The sequence below is a fragment of the Syngnathus acus genome, chromosome 21, assembly GCF_901709675.1.
Source record: "Syngnathus acus chromosome 21, fSynAcu1.2, whole genome shotgun sequence".
NCBI lineage: Eukaryota > Metazoa > Chordata > Actinopteri > Syngnathiformes > Syngnathidae > Syngnathus > Syngnathus acus.
Genome location: NC_051105.1, coordinates 8,601,831 through 8,620,955, shown reverse-complemented (window position 1 = coordinate 8,620,955; position 19,125 = coordinate 8,601,831).

Here is a 19,125-nt window from a genome sequence, read left to right as displayed (position 1 = left end):
CGACTTCTGTTATTTTTAAGAGAAATATAACCAAAAATAATTGGATATTTTTCTCCATGCCCGGTTACTGCAAAGGCCGCTTCCTTGCTTTCATAAAATTGTGTCATTGACCGGGTAATATCATCATGCAATTCCCACATTGATTTAATTGGAAAATAATAATCAGTCGACCAAGACCAGTTTTAAAGCGTACATTCTTCTCTTTTGTCCCCGACTTTGTACTTTGAGTCTCACTGCAATAACAATGTCAGACACCCATTCTTGAGGCTCTTTTTCTATTGAGCAATAACTAACAAGGAGACAACTCACACTATATCGCAATGATGAGTGACAGAGCAAAACACCACAGCCCGAATCCAAATGTAAACGATGGCAACAATCGAATAAATTCACCTGGTGTTGAAGAGGCTCAGAGAGGTTCTGCCTCTGGATGGTCTTTAACATTCAAAGGATTCACTCGCACAACTCCGGCTGCTTTCTATCTGATTATACGTTTTATTTGAAACTGTCCTTTCGGAAGCCTAATCAAGGCTTTTCATCAGGTCGCCTTTCTGTTTGCTTTTCAAGTAATTAACCTCGTCTGTCAGTGTCAGCCAACATAAGCCGTCAGTGGCCATCACTTTAAATAGCAGTGGTTAAATTCTTACTGCATATTAAACTATCTACCATTTTTTTCCGCCTTCTGACCAAATTAATGCTTTCTTAATCGGACCTCACCTCATCATCTACTTTAAAAGACGATACCGACTGACATCTGACATCGACCGATCAAGCCTATCCGATATTCTCCCTGTGAATTCAAAACTCTCAAATTGATCTGACATCTGAATTTTTTAAAGTAAAAAGGATGGGAATCCCGAGCACATCGGACATAACTTGCATATCTCGAACGACAGCAGGAATAGTCAAGGAGAATGTCGTTAAAGAGGTCGGTCGGCGCTTGAATTAAGGTGGTCATCATACCAACAAAAAATGTCTTGCATTTCAATTTAGTTCTATAGAACTCATTCCACGGGGTGTGATGAAACCGTAGCTGCAAATAGACACTGAGTAATTGCAGCCTGGGAAGTGTTACCCATTACAGCTGAGAGCCCAACCTCACCCAGAAATGCCGTTACGTTTTACATTTAAATAAGTACTTCTTTTATGTCAAAACCTCTTTACCTCACGACCGGGTTAAGAGACTTTTAATCAGAGTCTTTGAATCACCAAAGCCATGTGAGTGATGGCTTTCAGGAGGCATGCCAGTTGTGTTTAGACAAGTGCTATAAAACACTCTCACACCATCTCACACATTACATTCCCATACACTGAAATCGGTTCGCAATCATACCGCCGTGTTAATGAATTCGATCCATCATTTGGAAATAACCTGTTTTACATTTTGCCAGCATGATTCTAAAAGGTCTTTCATAATCATTGCAGGTGCAATCATATCAAATTGATTTATTTTATTTTTTTTGCCAGAGATGAAAACAGATGATAGCTTACTTTGGGAACCCTTGAAACAAAACATACAGGTGAGGTGTGAATGTTTTCATGGTCTTGCTGGAGCAGCCCACATCGGACTCATTAAATAAGGCAGGAATGTTACTTTTCTGTAATTTAGATGAGCATAAGAGGAGGTTTCATTCAAAATGTTTGGCTATCTAATCTTTACTCCTTACGGCTGCCTGTCAAGTCTGCATCAATATTTAAACCCCGCTGAGAATGCAGAACGAGGACATATGCATATCACTTCAAAGTCGAGATGAATTCCTTTTTGATAATGTCTGAGGATGATAGGCTGCCCTGATGAGGCTCAAAATATCACCATTCGCCTTCCAAACCATCAACAAAGAATTTCCGTCCGTTCGTTGTATTCTTTCTGAAAACATAAAATAATATAATCTTCCCTAAGAATGTCTCAAGTTGCATTGTGGGGCTCATAATTAATAGTCACTGTCAAGAAAAAGTAGCATAGAATGCATCATATCATTTTCAAGCTTTTACAGGCTCCAAGAAAATCTTGATTGAGCTCGTGGGTTGTTCGTTTGACCTGCGCTATGTGCTCTTGAGCTTCACATTCACTCGGCTGTCAAATCTCACCTTTGCTAGCACTGACCATGCCGGAACTGGCCCAGCAATCGTATCTTTATGGAGACAGAGAGTGACAAGTGAAGGAGAGAATAATCTGGTGTCACAAGGTGCAATAACGTGATAGGACATGCACCCTGTAAAAGCAATACACAAGAGGTGATTGTCAAGAATGACATCTAACTCAGAGAACCCAAAAAAATGGATGGGATGGATTTTTAGATTTTTTTTATAAGTGTGTGAAAGACAAACGGGAGAATTTTAAGATCTTGTCATTTCAGTGGACCTTCTGCATATGGATTGCACACGCATGTGCAATACATCACCTAAAGTACTGTACATTTCCTTTGGCATCCATCATGGTACCCGGTACTCGTTCTTTTTCTCGAGCCACGTTGACAGATTACACCTTGAGCGTGACACGTGTAATTCACCATTAGCATTAGGAGACGAACAAGGAAGAGAGGCGCAGTTAAGTCAACGCATGGCTGGAAAACAAATGTGGCATTCGGTATTGGGGGGGGGGACTTAAATTCATCCTATTGCTTCTTCAGTCTGCAGAGGCAATTTCCAGCGGAAACGGATGGTAGTAAATATAGTTAATGTGCTGAGGCAGCATTAATACAGCCACATGCTGTTAAAAGGCGACATGAGATACCGGGGTGATTCTTCACACAATTGAGGTGAGACTTCCTGAGCTATAAACTAGTCTTGGACTGGACTCACAAATAATACATCAAGTATTCAACGTGAGAAAAGAAGTTATATGAAAAAAACGGAACCAATGATTTGTGCAATTTCTGCCATAATTGAAAAAGGATAAAGCTCAGACAACACGACGGGAAAGTGGAAGAAAAGTGGATAAGATTCCCTGAAGTCCCTGATTATCTTCATCTTGGATGTGTTCAGGGTCAGGATGTTGATTTCAAGCCGGACGTTTTCCCTGTAGGATAATTCTTCATTGTCCTTGCCCTACAAGTATGTTGTTGTCAGCAAATTTGACAACAATGTTAATAAGGGTGAATGAGAGAGCAGCCATGCATAAAGAAGAAGAAGAGGAGGGGACTGACCACACATCCCTGAGGTGTGCCCGAATTCTGGATGAGAGTGGACTAGGTATTTTTCCATTCTGACATTTCTGTTAGTGAGGATTTCAGTATCCAGGGCGTTACTGTGACTTGGGGATCCCTAGTTTACTCAACTTTGTAACCAGATTATTAGGAACAACTGCATTAAAAAGCTGAGCTGGAAACCACACACAGGATCCTCGCCTTGTCTAACATTTGAGAAGTTTTTTGTTTCTTATTAAATAGGTGCTAAAACCGTGTCTCTAAGTAAGCATGCTGTAATTATAAAACAGGCCATGTGGAAGGAAGAACAATGCAAGATGTGACATCGTCTTCTCCTCCTCTATGCCTGGTTGGGCCAGCTGACGTTAAAAATGTACTTTGCATCTTCTTGACAGAAGACAGATGGTACTTGGCAGAGGTCACCAACGCTACACAATAATGAGTCTTCTACCGTGGTAGTGCTCAACCTGCCCACCTATTCGTAACTAAGGAAACTGGAAGGCATACAATTGGTATGCATTATCACCAACGGAAGCTTGAAAATCATTTCATTTTAATATGATGAGTTAGTGGATCATCAACCTAATGAAGTTACAAGATTTGACAGAGTGCTATTGTAGATTCAGAGGAGTCGGTGAACTTGAGGCATTTTCCGTACTGGAAGAAAAAAAATGTGTCAATGCAATTTCGCACTTTGTAGGGAAATATTATCGGAACACAAGGCTCGGTGTATTCCCAGCTATTCTTGCCATAAATGTTAAGAATTTATATTTTAAATTTGTTCCAACTTAAATGACTTTTAGAAACAATAGTTGCAAACAAGAATTTTCCCTTCTGTCTCACATAGTTTAATAAATTAATTGTGAAAGCCTTGCAGGAAATTTTGTATCACTGCAAATTGTATTTCCAACTCGATTATAATAATAACTGTCTTAAAGACACAAAACAGGCAATTATATATATACTCCTAACGTTACGGCTGGTGAACGGCGAATAGCAGAAGCCGGAAATGACTTGACTGTTGATCTAACATCGTGTAATGAAAAGTGACAGCCCCTATGCAGCATCCATTTGTGCCAAAGATATTTATGATTAAACATCGTAAGGCCTCAGATCGTATGAGTGATGATCACATTAAGGCTGTCTAACCGTCACACCGGAGGAGCATTTGGCCAGATAATCGCTTCCGAATTTTGGACATCCACAGTAGTGCAAGTAGAAGATAGAGAGAAGAGTTGCCGGGCGAGAAAGTGTAACGTTATGCATTTGTGACAGCGGCTCTCCATCATCAGTCAGGCAATGCTTGCCCCTCGATCTGTTTTCCTTTATTTGTTCTTCCAGTAATGCGGGAGCAATGAGCTTATCTGTGATTTCCTCAGAGCACCTGCAAGCATTAGCTGCAACGACTGATTGGGACAATAAAGAGCTTAAGCTCTCACTTTGCTTGTGTTTTTTTTTGTACAATCCTGGGGAATGAAAACCGCTGAATCTGGAGCTCAGAATGGCCTGCACAGCTGCTAAAGGGAATAAATTAGGGAATGGAAGCGAACGGCTTAAAGCCACTGCAAGATATTTAAGAGTTGGGCAAAGATGGAAGGGGACAAAGACAAAGACGGACCTTTTGTTGCCAACCTTCAGTGCAGCAAGGGCGGCTCCATTTTCTCCCAGTTCACAGTCTTTTCGATCCATCAGCAACATAGATAAGTGCTGGTCCCAGTGAGAGATGAAGGAAGAAAGCGATTAGAAAGCAATCTGATGCACGGAAACTCACAGCGGTGCCCTCCGAGTCAAGAGAGATCGACACTTTTACGTCGGAACATTGTCCACTATCACACTTTTGATTTTAAGTATTTGCTGGGAAAAGCTATTTGGGGGCTGTTTTCACAGAATGGTTTTTTTTTTTTTGTACATCAATTGAACAGACATCTTGTCCATTCATTGACAACATCTGGACAAGTGCGAGTACAACACAAGCCATAAATAACTCTGGCAGGCCATGGTGTTGTTGTTTTTTAAGCTTCTGCAGCAGTCTATATTTTATGCATTGCAGTTGTAATCAGAGAAGGTAAATGATTGCGCACATGAAAAATGCATACATTAAAACAAAAGGTCTGTAAATATTTGAAAATAAAAAAATGTAAAATAATCAACAGGTGTGTCAGGACTAGCTAGTTAATTTCTTAAAGACATTTTCGAGCGATTTTAAGATTTAAATTGTGAATTTGGATCAATTGAAGAATTTGATTTTAAAATGGATTCTAAGTACCGTATTTTCCGGACTATAAGGCGCACCGGACTATAAGGCGCACCTTCAATGAATGGCCCATTTTAAAACTTTATCCTTATATAAGGCGCACCGGACTATAAGGCGCACCATTAATGCATCATGTCAGATTTTTAATCCAAATCAAATCATTCTCCATTTTAGCTTTTTTATTTCAACTTCAGACGCAACAAATTACTTTATAATCACAAAATAATGATCCATAGTCTTTTTGATTCATGATTCATAGTCTTCAGCAGGCCACTTATGATTGATTTCATGACACAATGCTTCGGGCCAGTTGAAATTTAGGAATTTGGTCCATATATAAGGCGCACCGGACTATAAGGCGCACTGTCGGCTTTTGAGAAAATCTTAGCTTTTTAGGTGCGCCTTATAGTCCGGAAAATACGGTAAATGTAAAACAGCTGCAAGAAGTTCGCATACATTTTGAAATTTGGTTAAAATCGGATTTCAGTCACTGAACACATTTTTCAATATTTTCATTCACATCCTTAAATGACATTATGTGCAACTGGAAGGATGTAGAAATAACCAAAAAATATCGAAATAATGTGTGCTTTATGTTTTCAATAAACTCAATTTAAATTTGTGATTTAATTCACACACCTGTCTGGGCAAGGTCTCATCGCTGACAAAGCATATCAGAGTAAAAACTGAGCCATGAGTCAAAACAAAATGCCTGTAGAGTTCACAGACAGGTTTGTGGCAAGGCACATATCTGGGCAAGGCTACGAAACAAATTCTGTGGCACTTAATGTTCCCGAGAGCATAGTGGCCTCCATCATTCTGAAATGTCAGACTAAAAATTGGCTCATCGACAATTTTCTTGCACATGAATATCGACATGCATCAGCTTGTTGTTTTGAAATGACAGTGACGCAATATTTATCGCGGATCAGAACAACTAGCAAAACTGATTCTAATTATATTATAATTATTATTACTGATGACTGCCAGATATGTTCATGAAGTCTGGATGGATGGATGAATACAGAGGCCTGCTTTGAGCAAATCTTATAAGTGATAAATAAATATATGATGTATTTTGTGAAGCCCACACAAATCTAACCAGACACCAGACAGAGGTCTTCTGGAAGTAGTCTGTGAGACTCAACCCCCTCAGTCAATGCATGAATAATGTATGGCGGATATAAGGACATCACGTAGGGATGCTGCCAATATCAGGTGGTGGTGGTAGTTTGTGTGTGTGTGTGGGGGGGGGCAACCGGCCCACCCCCGAGCTTCTGATCTTTAGCACGACCTTTGGATTTCACACTCTCTGAATGCGTTGCTTTCTACAATAGTCAAATGATAAGATATAAAGCTGATAAGGGTGCAGCTGAGCATCTCCACAACAATACAACTTAATTGTTATAGCCGAATTTACTCCCTAATGAGCTGCCTGTTGACATTTTAGATTCTCTGCCAGTGTTCTGTTCTATTATTATCATAGAAAACCAGACACATAACAGAACACAGACCTGGGATCCGTCACAGGTTGGGGGAGGGGGTGAGAACTTGAGGCAGCCGATACCCTGGACTAGAAAATAGAGTCTTGATCGGGTTTTATAATTTGAAAAGATTAATCATCAACGTGCTTAGATGCCGCCTGAAAGTTTTGATACCAATCTAAAAGTATTTTGAATATATTTATTATACTGGAAAGAGTCTGTTTTAGAGACAAAAGGGTAAATATTTTCTTTAAAATAAAAAGATGTCTCATAACGGGCTGCCTTGCAGTGTCAAAAGGAAGCACAACCGCTCCGACTGAGTGAGTGTTTGTGTTTAAGAAGACAGAGAAATGAGTCCCACTCTGCAGTTCACTCAGCATTACTGAACCAGATTGCCTCATTACTGCTGAACTGATAATGTTGATTTGCTTGGTATCAACACAGTGAAGACGCGGGATGCTTTTTTATTTTAAGGTTCTTTTCATCAGCTACCGCGTTGTAAAAGTTTAAGTGTAGTGGTTCACGCTAGTGAACCTTTAAAAAATGTACATAACATTACAAATTATTAAATATTTTGTCGGGTAGGATTGCACAACACATTTTGTTCATAAGGCTTAAAATTTGCACGATGAAGCCAAATAAATCCGTCATTTGATCAAACGGCGAAAAGATGGTATCTTGACAACTTTGATGTCAGAGCTGAGCAAAGCAAAGGAAGATCTAACAGAGTCGCCTGGCACATATGACAGGAACAGTTCATGATGATTCAGCAGGTTTGTAGGTTCCCTAATTTACATGTGTGGAAAAGAAAAGCACACACATGTCCACATTTCCTAAGATGGTGAACGACAAAACGTCAGCGCAGTGATGGATTTATATGCCGAATCTGCAGAATTGTTCTCAAAGGATTGCAGCACATTTGCAGAACCTGAAGATAGTGGATGTATGCTCGTCCTTGATTGCAAGGGCGGCTTGTTGGAGCACAATAGGTGACGCTGTGCGCTTTGTCCATTAACTGCTGTACAAGAAAATGAGATCACCTACAATGCATGTGATGTTCCTTTAATAAGCAGCCAGTCACATCAATGGATTTTGCACTTAAGTGCATTTCAAAGTCTGCGCTTAATGAAATGAGTTGAATAAGTGCTTCTGCCTTTTCCATTGTTTTGTTTACACAAAAGTGTGTACTTCCACGCATAAATTTATACGGCAGTGTCCCCACCAGGCTTTTACAAGTTGCAGGTAACATATTCATTAGAACATAAGTGCTGAAGTTTCACTTCAAAAAATGAAAGCGAGCATAATTGAAAAATTGAAACAATACCAGCGTCTCACGTGGTATGCTTGCCCTTTCCTGCCTTGCAAGCCTCTTCGCCATTGTTGCAGCATAATGAGAAAAACTGTGCCACCTAGTGGGTGGCTGGAGGACAACACCAAGTTCAATGATGCTTGTCTAATGGTCAGCTCACTTCATGGTCCACTGAGCGCATTCAGGCACCTCCATGTCACAGATGTAAATGACGTCATTACCTGCTACTGTGTACACAACTAAGAGGATTTTTTTTTTTCCCCCATCTACCTTTCCTCTCTATTCGTATCATCAATGGATTCAATCCCATGACACACTAATAAGAAACAGTAGACAAAGCCGGTCTGCGAAAATATGATTCCAAGCTTGGTAAGTGCATCCAATTAGCAAGTCAAGCAAAACCTCTGCCTGGGGCAAATGGAAATGTAGATAAGATTCACTGGACAAATTGGAGGTACAATATAATAAGGGCCTGACTGCTGGAGACCAGGAGTCTTAAGATGCTATCTAAAACAGACATGCTGACTCGACTCACTTCTGCTGACCAAGCGTTTAAGGCGCTCTTCACTCACAGGGCAAGAAGACACAGACATAATTATGTCTCTTCATATCAAATATATATAATAAATTACAGTCCTGTTAGTTTAGAGACTTGGTAGATCGAGCTCATCAGAGAACAATGTGCTTTATATGGTTTCCAATTTGGCTCAGTCAAATAAAAGCCTGTTGGTCGTGAATCTATTCATATGCCTTTCCTTCACAGAAGAATGATCAAAGAGCATCAGCTCGTTACCATTAAAATATCTGTATTCAGAACACTTTGCCGTTAAAGCGGAGAGCAAACTTGCCGCTTCTTGTCTCGGGAAAGGCTTGCATCTTTCATGTTAATGTCACTTTAACTGCATCAATAAACAGTGAATGTAGAGCTGCGGGTAGCGTGTTGTGGAGAGTGTGACAAGAATGCAGGAGTTCAAACGGAGCTCCTCGCTCGGCATCGACGATCAGAGGAACAACTTGAGTGGAAGAAAAAAATCTCTTTGCTTCTCCAAAGGGCGTTGAATTGGCATTGCGGAACATGACTCGTTATGCCTGTTAAGAATATTTTTCAAGTATTCATTTAGCTCAAACAGGTTGAAAAAGAGCAAAAATACTTATTTAATAACCTGCCGCTTAATTAACGTAATGCGTTGGAAGCTAACGTAGGGTCCATTATTTGCCAAAAAGCTAACATCTTGAAACAATCAATTATTATTATGTCCAATAATGCACACTGTGTACTAATGACAACTTTATTCCTTTTACGTACAATACACACAATGTCTCTCAGTCCCGCCGTCATGTTCCAGACTGAATTTTAAAACATAAAAATTCAGATACATTATTCAGGAAGTGAACTTCTTTAGGTTGGCAGCTCTGGTGCAGTCTGCCTCTGACCTGATAGGCTCCAGCCTCTTGTGATCCTCAATGGGATAAGAGGTATAGAAAATGGATAGGTCTTCAATCAAAGTTTACTTGCTCCGTGTACATTGCATCCATATCACACTACACTTGTCAATCAAAACCTCCTTTCTTTAGATGTGTGTGAATCTGCTCAGTGAGTCAATTTTAAGGGTCACAGAATTCACCATGTAAATTACCAAACATCAGACAGAAGACATAGCTTAGGAAAAAATATCTGAAGTGGATATTATTTAGCCATATCTGAGCTGCATTCAAATATTCCCCAAGACTCTTTGTTGCCAAGCAACATGAACCAAAGATACTTTACGACCCTCAAGTTATGGAGTTCCCCCCCTCAGGCATTTGACAATTTATACAAGACTTACGCTGGCATCTTTTTTCCTTGGAGCACAACAAAGTATGGCTTTCAAATTAAAATTCTGCTCCTGATTGTGGAGGAGCGCAGTAACTAGCAGGGATTTCCCGTAATCCTCATGGGTATACTGTATTTTCTCCCGGTCTAATTGGCGATGCAGAAAAATGAAGAATAAGTCAGTAAAATGAGGTTCAAGTGTACACGACTTTAATCCAAACATGGAATTTTTTTTTTTTTTTGGTAAGATGAAGACAACGTAATGACAAAGCTCTGATTGGCTTGCTTACGAAGTCACGTTTTACCATATGCTATGTTCCGCCTCCTTTAGAGCTCATTTTATCTGATCTGATTGTTTTTTTTTTTTGTTTCTTCCATGGCACGCCATGTGCCACGTTAAGAAATGTGCAAGAAAGCCAAGGAAGGCCGAGCTGGGCCAAGCTTAGGCTGTCAATGTCCCATTCTCACACTCCCGAGTTGAGAAATGAACCAGACCGGATCGTTGGATGCGGTCCAGTTTAATTAGTGGAAATCTGAGAATACCGAGTGCTGACAAGTAAATATCTATCTAGGGATCTTTGGGGGCCACAGAGAGACAGCTGATATCATTTTGCAGGCTACCTGAATTTGTAAACAACATTGATCAATATGACACGACTTTTACAAATGGTTGTAGTTTAGAAAAATGACAGGTCATTACAATGAAGGCGCGGGGGCCAGAACTGTCGCTAATATAGATAATGGCCTGGGGATAAACTGCGTCATTGATTTCCCTCGCAACAGCATTCGATAAGAAACCGCAATGGAAAAAGAGTAGATGACGGCGGATTAAAACACAGATGATAGAACAAAGTGAACACTAAAGGCATTGTGATGAAAACAGAGCCGCTCCGTTCTTTGCGTGTCTCTGGACGAAGTGAATAGAGCTCACCGCGCTTTTGTTTGTTCACCTCACTGCATATCAAGCCCTTCATCTTTCAGTGTGGCATTTTAATACTGCATTATGTCATAGCGCTAACTCACAATGATACAAAAGCTGATATATTTGCTGTTTATTCTCTGCTTGTGCAAGAAGGACTTTTTTTTTTTTCTCAGACTGATAGCACATGGAAATATCAGAATAGGCCATGTACATGTAGGATCAAAATAAATAAAAGGGAGTGTTATCTAATATTTTTTTCGACAAAAGTGCTTGACAAGTAGGGTTATGCAATTCCTCATGCCAAACAAACGGAAATTGCCCGGGGAGCTTGAAAATCAGGCTCAAGGGTACAATGTTCATTCAGAGCTGCGATGGGTTGATAACTGGCGGGTCAATGACAACATTCAAAAGCAAATAACAAAAGAGTGAAAGGAAAATGAACGTTGAAATCGTCGGAAGATGGGAAATCAAAGAGGGGTAGCTAAGCGACTGGAACGTAGCCTTGAGATTGAAATTAGGAGAAGAAATAGTGATATTAAAATTCACGTATTGTGGATGATGACAAATCTCTGCCGTCGTTGATTTTTACAATTTGTTTGCCGTGTTTTTCACAACATTAGACGTGTGGATTCAGTTAAAAACTGCAAAAGCCTTGACTGCAAAATATATATATGTATTTTTTTGGGGGTGGGAGAATGTTGTTGTCGTTTGGCAGCACAAAAGTTGACATTGCTTTTCGATAGAAAAGATCCGACTACGACTATAGTGGCTTGTCATGTCAAACGTCAGCGTCAGTTTTCACAGGAAGAGAAAAAATCACCACAAAATGGATGGATAGGAATATTTTTAGCACAATATTGAGGGCATCACATGCATCTCTCATTCCCTCCCACATTATATGTCATGTTTTTATTGCTCTGAAAATATTTCTCACATTTATCAGAGACTGTTATTGAAATGAAATCACACCAAGTTTTTTTCTTAACTTTTATAAGGTTGGCTGAGAGGAAGGTAATGAGCTTTAATGCCCAAATTGAACAGTATCAATTGACTTTGCTTAATTTATTCCTCCGCTGTTATTTCACAGGTTCTTTGCATATTTATGAATTTTCAAGTGTGACTGGAACATTTCCTTTTTGTTTGGGATTTTCAAACAATTAGAGCAAGCTTGTGACATTTCCTCTACACCCACCTGCAAATGAAACCTACTTTTATTCCTCTTCAAATTTCATGGGCAAATTAGTGAGATATGCCGCCATTTTAGAGCCAGTAACTGCAATCTTGCCATAATTAGGTTTGGGCGGATAGATTCGAACATGTAGCATCTGCTCCACTTTGAATTGCAGTGAACAATGTTGAGACGAGACATCTGTCAGTTAACTCATTCATGTGCTGAACACCTCGCGGTGACAGCATCCGAAATAAATGTCATTTTAGCAGGAGCGGAAAAAAACCCACAACAAAAACACAAACAATCCGTCAGGTATCGGCAAGCTTGCAGTGCTACATGGTTCTTCCAACACCCACTCGCTGTATGGCAGTATGTTTCTTACATATTGTGGTCTCCCTCCTGCCTACAGGAGCAAGCTTAGCTCTTCTTGTTGCCAGAAACACTGGCAGTAATTGCAAAGTAAGCCGTGTGGAAATCATCCACACTAGACTGTATTATTCACTACTTCACTGTAAAGTTTTGTATCATTTTAATTGCTTAACTTATTAGACGACTATATTGTCTAACGTATCAGATGGTGCATAATAAATCGGATGCATTTTTATTCCATTCTTTTTATATGTATATATTATTTTTTTAAATATTTATTTTTTTAAATATTTGTTTTATTTTTATTGTTAGTTAGTTCCAGATAGATAGAGATATTTCTATTTTGAATTTTTACGTTTTCATTTATTTTATTTTTATTGTTAGTTAGTTCAAGATGTCCTCCTTTCTCACATTCTCATCTTCTCAAGAATAAATTGTCTGCCAACCAGCTGATCTGGATCATTCAACGTCTGAATGAAGAGTGAGCCCGAGGAGACTGCCTTGTCAATTTGTTCTCAATATCCGCCTTGTTTCTGCACCTGTCCACTTCAAGCCTCCCTCATGGGAATATTTCAGTCCATTCGCTGAGATCGCACACATTCCACTTTCGATATTAGCAGGTGAAAATTAAAATGTTTTGTAGCAAAAACAAGCGAACATAATTTAGTAGAACCAGCCAGTAAATGCTTTACTTCACACAGGCTTTGCTCTGTCGAAAGACCTCCCATTTCTTTCAGATGAATGTTCCAACACATCTTCCAGCACCTTGTCTTCATCCATTTCCTCAGCATTCCGACACTTTACAGCAGTTTAGCAAATGGCAGCAGCACATAGACGTGGTTTAGAGCAGGCGAAATGAGCATTGCTTCACTGACAGTAACAAATAGACTGATAGCTAAACTGGCAGTGCAATTTAAAGGCCAGCGTTAACAGTTTAGTAAGACAAGCAGCCACCTAAATTATTTTGCTAACACATGGAAAAGCTATCTATATTTCCCTTCATTGGTTTAAGCTCATTTCCATGGGCAGATCAACCAAGAAAGCAAGATGAATGAGTTCATCCAAACCTTTTTTATTCTGTTTTATGCTGTGTGGAAAGTAAAGTAAATGTGGAGCATCCGCCTTTGCTAAATGCACACATTTGGGCCAGAAGACATCTGGCTCTACCCTGTAAACACAACACAGGAAAAAATAATTACATTAAGCTGCTCAAAGCATTGAAAAACGTATATTTCTAAAATTCACCACTATCGTCCTTCAGCAGCGTGTCCTACTTTTTTACTCTGTCTGATTCCAAGCCTGCAGTCTGAAATTTCACTCACAGACTTTTTATTTTCATTAGTGACGCTCAATAATCCAGTCAAATGCCACACAGCCATTTGGCGTTTTGGTTAGCCATTTGTTTGTTATTGTAGAAACGTTTTTTACAGATTGTCATTTAAAAAAACAAAATCAGTGTAACCAAGTTAAATTTGTATGATTTTTTTTCTCAAATATTTTTAAAAATGAAAGTTACTTTTTAGAAATTTAATTGAAGTCAAGGGAGATTGTGTTTGAAAATTAGGTTAGTCATTCATCTATTTTTTTATAGTACCTTTCCTAATTACAATTACATGTACTATTCAGATACCTGTTGGTATTTTTATCAAAACGGGGATTCTGTATAACTTTTTAGAATGTTAGGAATATGTCTGCGTACCCAGAGACAACCCACACAAGCCCGAGCATAAATTCAAACCAGACTAAAAAGCCACGTCGAGGTTAATAATGCAAACTCCAATCATGTGTCATGGCGGGGTGGGGCCGCCTGAGTAGTGGGACCTGTGCTATTAAATTGTTTGTTCTATGCTCGTTCGCTCTCTGCTCTCTCCCCCACCAGGTAACACTTCCATTCTTACTCTCTTTGATTTACACATGTCAAAACATCTGCACCCACACATTAATTTGCATTCATGCACTGCGTACACCACTGGTTCTTATTCACATTTAAATGCATTGTATTAAATTATTATTGTTTGTAAAAGAAACCATCTTGATTGGCCTGAATGCTTTGAATTTTTCCCCACAGTTAGATTTCTTTTTGTTGTGACTTCCGTCGAGCCAACTTTGTTACATATGTGAAATCATTTCAACAAAAGGCACACAAACAAACATACACAATTTACTCAGCCTCAAAAAAGTGTCCCCAAATTGCTCCTGCACAAGATTTAAAAAAATAGAATAAAAAAAAGTACTGGAGTGGATTGTTGACTCTCTTTGTTAGATTTTTCTTGAGAAGTGAAAATCAAGTACAAAAGATTTTTTTTTTTGTTCATACTCGTCAAAATGGAATGACTGGTAAGAAAGAGATTTTTATTATCCGAAATAATGATGGTGATGCTGCTTGCTGCTGAGCAAAGCTTCATTTCTCACATTAGATGAACAAAAGGTGAGAAGTAATTACCTGTCTAATTATGTCACTGATTATATTCTTAGCATTTTCATGACTGAAATGGAATGTGATGTTGACACCATGCTGTGATCGACACCAACTTTTTTTTGGATCAGTTGCACTTCGGCTTCACTCTGCTCACTAATGAAGTATTTGTTGTGTTATGTGTGCACGTGTGTGTAGAAAAGCAACTGATCCAAGGCACATCTTCATTGCACTCAGTGACGCCAACGAGCTTTTGGCAGGCTTATCAGTTGTGTCGCCCAGCAGGCCAGTCTATTGCTAATAAATAAGTCGGCAAGTGGTGATAACATGACCAATGGCCGCCAAGCCAATAATTCTTCATAAACATATATTTCCAAAGGCACTCATCAGTAACCCTTTAAATATAAATGGACTTGTGGGCAGCAACAGTATACAGAGTAAAATCCCCGAATTAGGAAGGCTGATTGTATATTATCTAATATTACAGCCACTGACAGACTTTATGATATTTGTTTGGGGGGGGGGGGGGGGGGGGGTGATGTGTAATGGCAGCCCTGCTCCCATTAGATGGCGCCCCATCCAGATGCATCACCGCCCCTGTCCAGCCTCATTAGTATTCTTTCTATAATGAATGGTACAATATGTGAATCCCACAGTTACCCTACAAAAAGTTTTAGCTGCTATCTGTTGTTTCAGTCTTTCAATGATGTCTATTTGGAATAACAATATCACTCTAAATTGTTAATATAAATATTTTAACAGGCTTTTTTCTAGAGCAGAAAAGATGATAAACAGACACTCAGTGCCATAATGATTTTTAAAATGCTTTTCCAAATTCTTCCCATAAAATGTTGTTTTACAAAACATATATAATATATCTAAAACTACATTTGTATTTATTGTAATCATTATTTGTAATGTAATGGTGTCTGTATCAGCAAAGAGTGAAGTGTGGAGAATGTCTGTCCAATAATATAAAATAGCTACAGCAGCAGGAGAAATCCGCTTCTTCTTTGACAATCGCGCCTTTTTGTTTGTGCGTCAATAAAACGTATGGTTCCTCAAAACGTTCTCCGATAAGAACAGCAGTTTTTCTCATTTCTCATTTGCTCTTTCACATGAACGATCAGAATGTGTCAAAGCACAAATTAATAATCTGCACGGCGTTATGTCACATACAATAAGCATCGTCCATAAAACGATCCCAAACCAATTTGAATCCAAACTCGACCACCCCATTAAAAATGACAAGTGTTATGCAGAGTACAATTTGTTCCACTCATTTGAGGAAGTCCTTTGCTCACCAGACTGTGTCACACGCAAACTGCATTAATGTCTTCAATTGAAGTCAGGTCACATAGCAACTTGATATTTCATGAGCCAAAATAGCAAGCAGCCTGCCGCAGCTGCCCAAATGAACAATGAGCCACGAGACGACTGACAAAATCTTGAGTCTGAAAGCAGAGAAAGTGTCTTCGCAGGATGTGAGATGTCAGCCACAATCTCATGTTGGACATAAATTGCTCCCTCTGCAATGATGGATTTCCGTCCCAAGGCTTCTCATAAACATTTCCAGAGTAGAACCGCTTTTTTTTTGTTTTTCCTCCCTCCCCTCACACTAGCCAGCCCGTGGGCTCTCACTCGCAAAGTGACAAGGTTTCTTTTGTTTCTCTTGGCAGCGGGTATACACGCTGAGATCCATCCATACGGGGCCCGCATGAGTCCTGGACACCATGTCAGAGGACTTCACAACCATAATGTCGCTCCCGGGCATAAGTTGAGCTAGATTGGTGGAGCTGCAATCATTTTTCTGGATGATTTATAGACCAGGGTATCATGATAACACAAACAAGAAAGTTGAATGAGCAAGAGGAGGTTGTTAGGTGGGGCGGTTTTGTCCGAAAAGTCAAAAAGTCACCGGCCGGAGGGCAGGGTGGGAACGAGAGGGTGTGCAGGTGGTGTGTGTGGCCTTCATTCCGTCGTGGGTCAATTTACCTCCCCATCCCAGCACGCTGACCTTTTAATACGGCCTATACCTCCTCTCCTTTCACCCGAGCTTTTATGACCCCATGTAAATCTCTCTCTGGTAACACAAGCTTGTCAGCCCTCCTCGAGCGTCTTTCTTCTCAACGCATTTATCCTCATCGAGAATTCAAAGAGGACCGGTGGTAGGGAGGGCGGTGTGCGGCTCAACTCGAGTTAAAGGAGACTGGGAAAGACCGAGGGATGATCAAAAAGGAGAAAGTCCAGAGCGAAACCCTAGACATGGGAATAGCTGGACAATCCAACGAGCAGGAGGGAAAAAAAAGAAAGGAGAAAAAAGCCTCTCTTAGATGAAAGGCAGCCGACAGCATCAATAAGTCATTAAAGCAGACATGTAGATCCAAAAAAAAATAAAAAATGAGGAACAACCCTGACAATCACAAGTAAGCTTACAAGCTTATAAGGTGAGACGGATGACAACGCTGAAATAAATAAATAAAAGATTCAATAAAAGTGTTAAAGTGATAAGCGTCGTCTGTATTTTGTTTCAGTCTGAACTGTTGCTTTTTACAGGGGGGAAAAAAAACTAAACGCTCCAAGGGTATTTGTGAACAGGCGCTGTTGATGCAGGACGGTCATTAACTGCTCAGACAGGACTCACTTTTACAACATGATGTTCGGCAATAAAATACCACCCAGAGTATTCAGCTTGGGGTCTTCACGGCTGTTTGTGCTCTATTTATAGGAGGCGGTCAAAAATATGGGAGTGAAAGCTAGCAAATCTTAACTGACTATATTTTACATCTGAGAATGTAATGTGTGTGCGTGAATCAAAAGTCCCAAACAGAAGAAAAAAAAAACTGATCCATATTAGTTAACCAATAAGCACTAGTCTGACAGAGGTCACGTTTATTCCTCTTGCCACATTGTGAAACCAGGAAACCTGTGGAGGGGAAGCTTATAACTAAATTTACTGAGTGGTAAATTCAACCGCTTTAACGGTTATATTGACAGCTCGTGTGTGTTGGGGAAAAAGGAAAAAGTGGAAGAAAGCTCCGTCGATATAGTTCATGTTTTACACCTGATTCCATTGCTATTTTTAACCATCATTTCTCTAATAGTTAGTGATAGCAACCACGGGGTACCTTAATAATTTAAATGCCGCCGCAGAATGTTGCTCATATTACTTTTCTAAATTGCCTTGTAGTTTTTTTTTTTTTTTGCTATGTGAATGCCGTCAGGAATTGCGGATCGCTTTGAAATTACCACCAAATCACTGCACTCAATAGGTCTGTGCAGCGAATCCTAATCATCCAATAACTCCGTCTCTAAGCTCTGGGAATAGCTTTGTTGCGCCGATTGTGTCGAAGACAGAGGACCAAACAAAGTCATTGTACAAATGTCGCTCCCATTCAGCCATTAGTTGTGCGACACTTTAACTACTTACTATCAAGCCTTTCATGAGTGTTGGCTTGTTAGGACTTTAATGACTTGAAATTCCCTGAACAAACACAACGTCTGGGAAGAGGTCACACGGCTCTCCTTTCACTCGTCGGCTCTGCGCTCGCTTTTGTTTGTTTATCTGAAGGAGCCTTACTAAATTGACACAAAAACAACACTGCCCTAAATCTGCGTTAGGTGCCTCTGTTCACACAAATGTCCCAAAATACGCTGTTAACCCCTAACTCTTTGAAATGGTCTAATTATATTGTATTTAAAGGGAAATGTAGAACAATGGGTGGCAGTAGGACAACACAATTTAATCAGTTGTATTGTATGGGGTCATTTGGTTGAATTGGAGGTAACCAGATAAAGATTAGATTTGTTTACGCTCCTTGGATACAAGCTTTTCACTTTGTGCTTGATGAAGAATAAAATAGGTCATTGTGCCTTTTTGGAGCTCCACTCGGTGTGCAAGAGACACTACTTCTATTCAGAAGTGATGTTAATCAAGGCCCATAGTTTGCAGTTGTTGAAAAACAATTACCAGCTTGCGGAAACTGGCCCACTTCAGCTACTAATTTATTTTTCCAAGTGAAATGACTGCTAGCAGTTAGCATGTTTTTGGAGAGTTCCAAGTTTCAGTGTTTGAATCTCAATTTGTGTTGACAATGTGGAATCGTAGTTTCTGCTTGCAGTTCTCGGGAAAATGAAGACGTCAACAAAGAAAACACTCAATTTGATAAAACCAAAGAGTACCTTGTCTCATTAATTTAAAATGGTTTACTTTAACCAGGATTCCTTGCCCATTGTGGCCA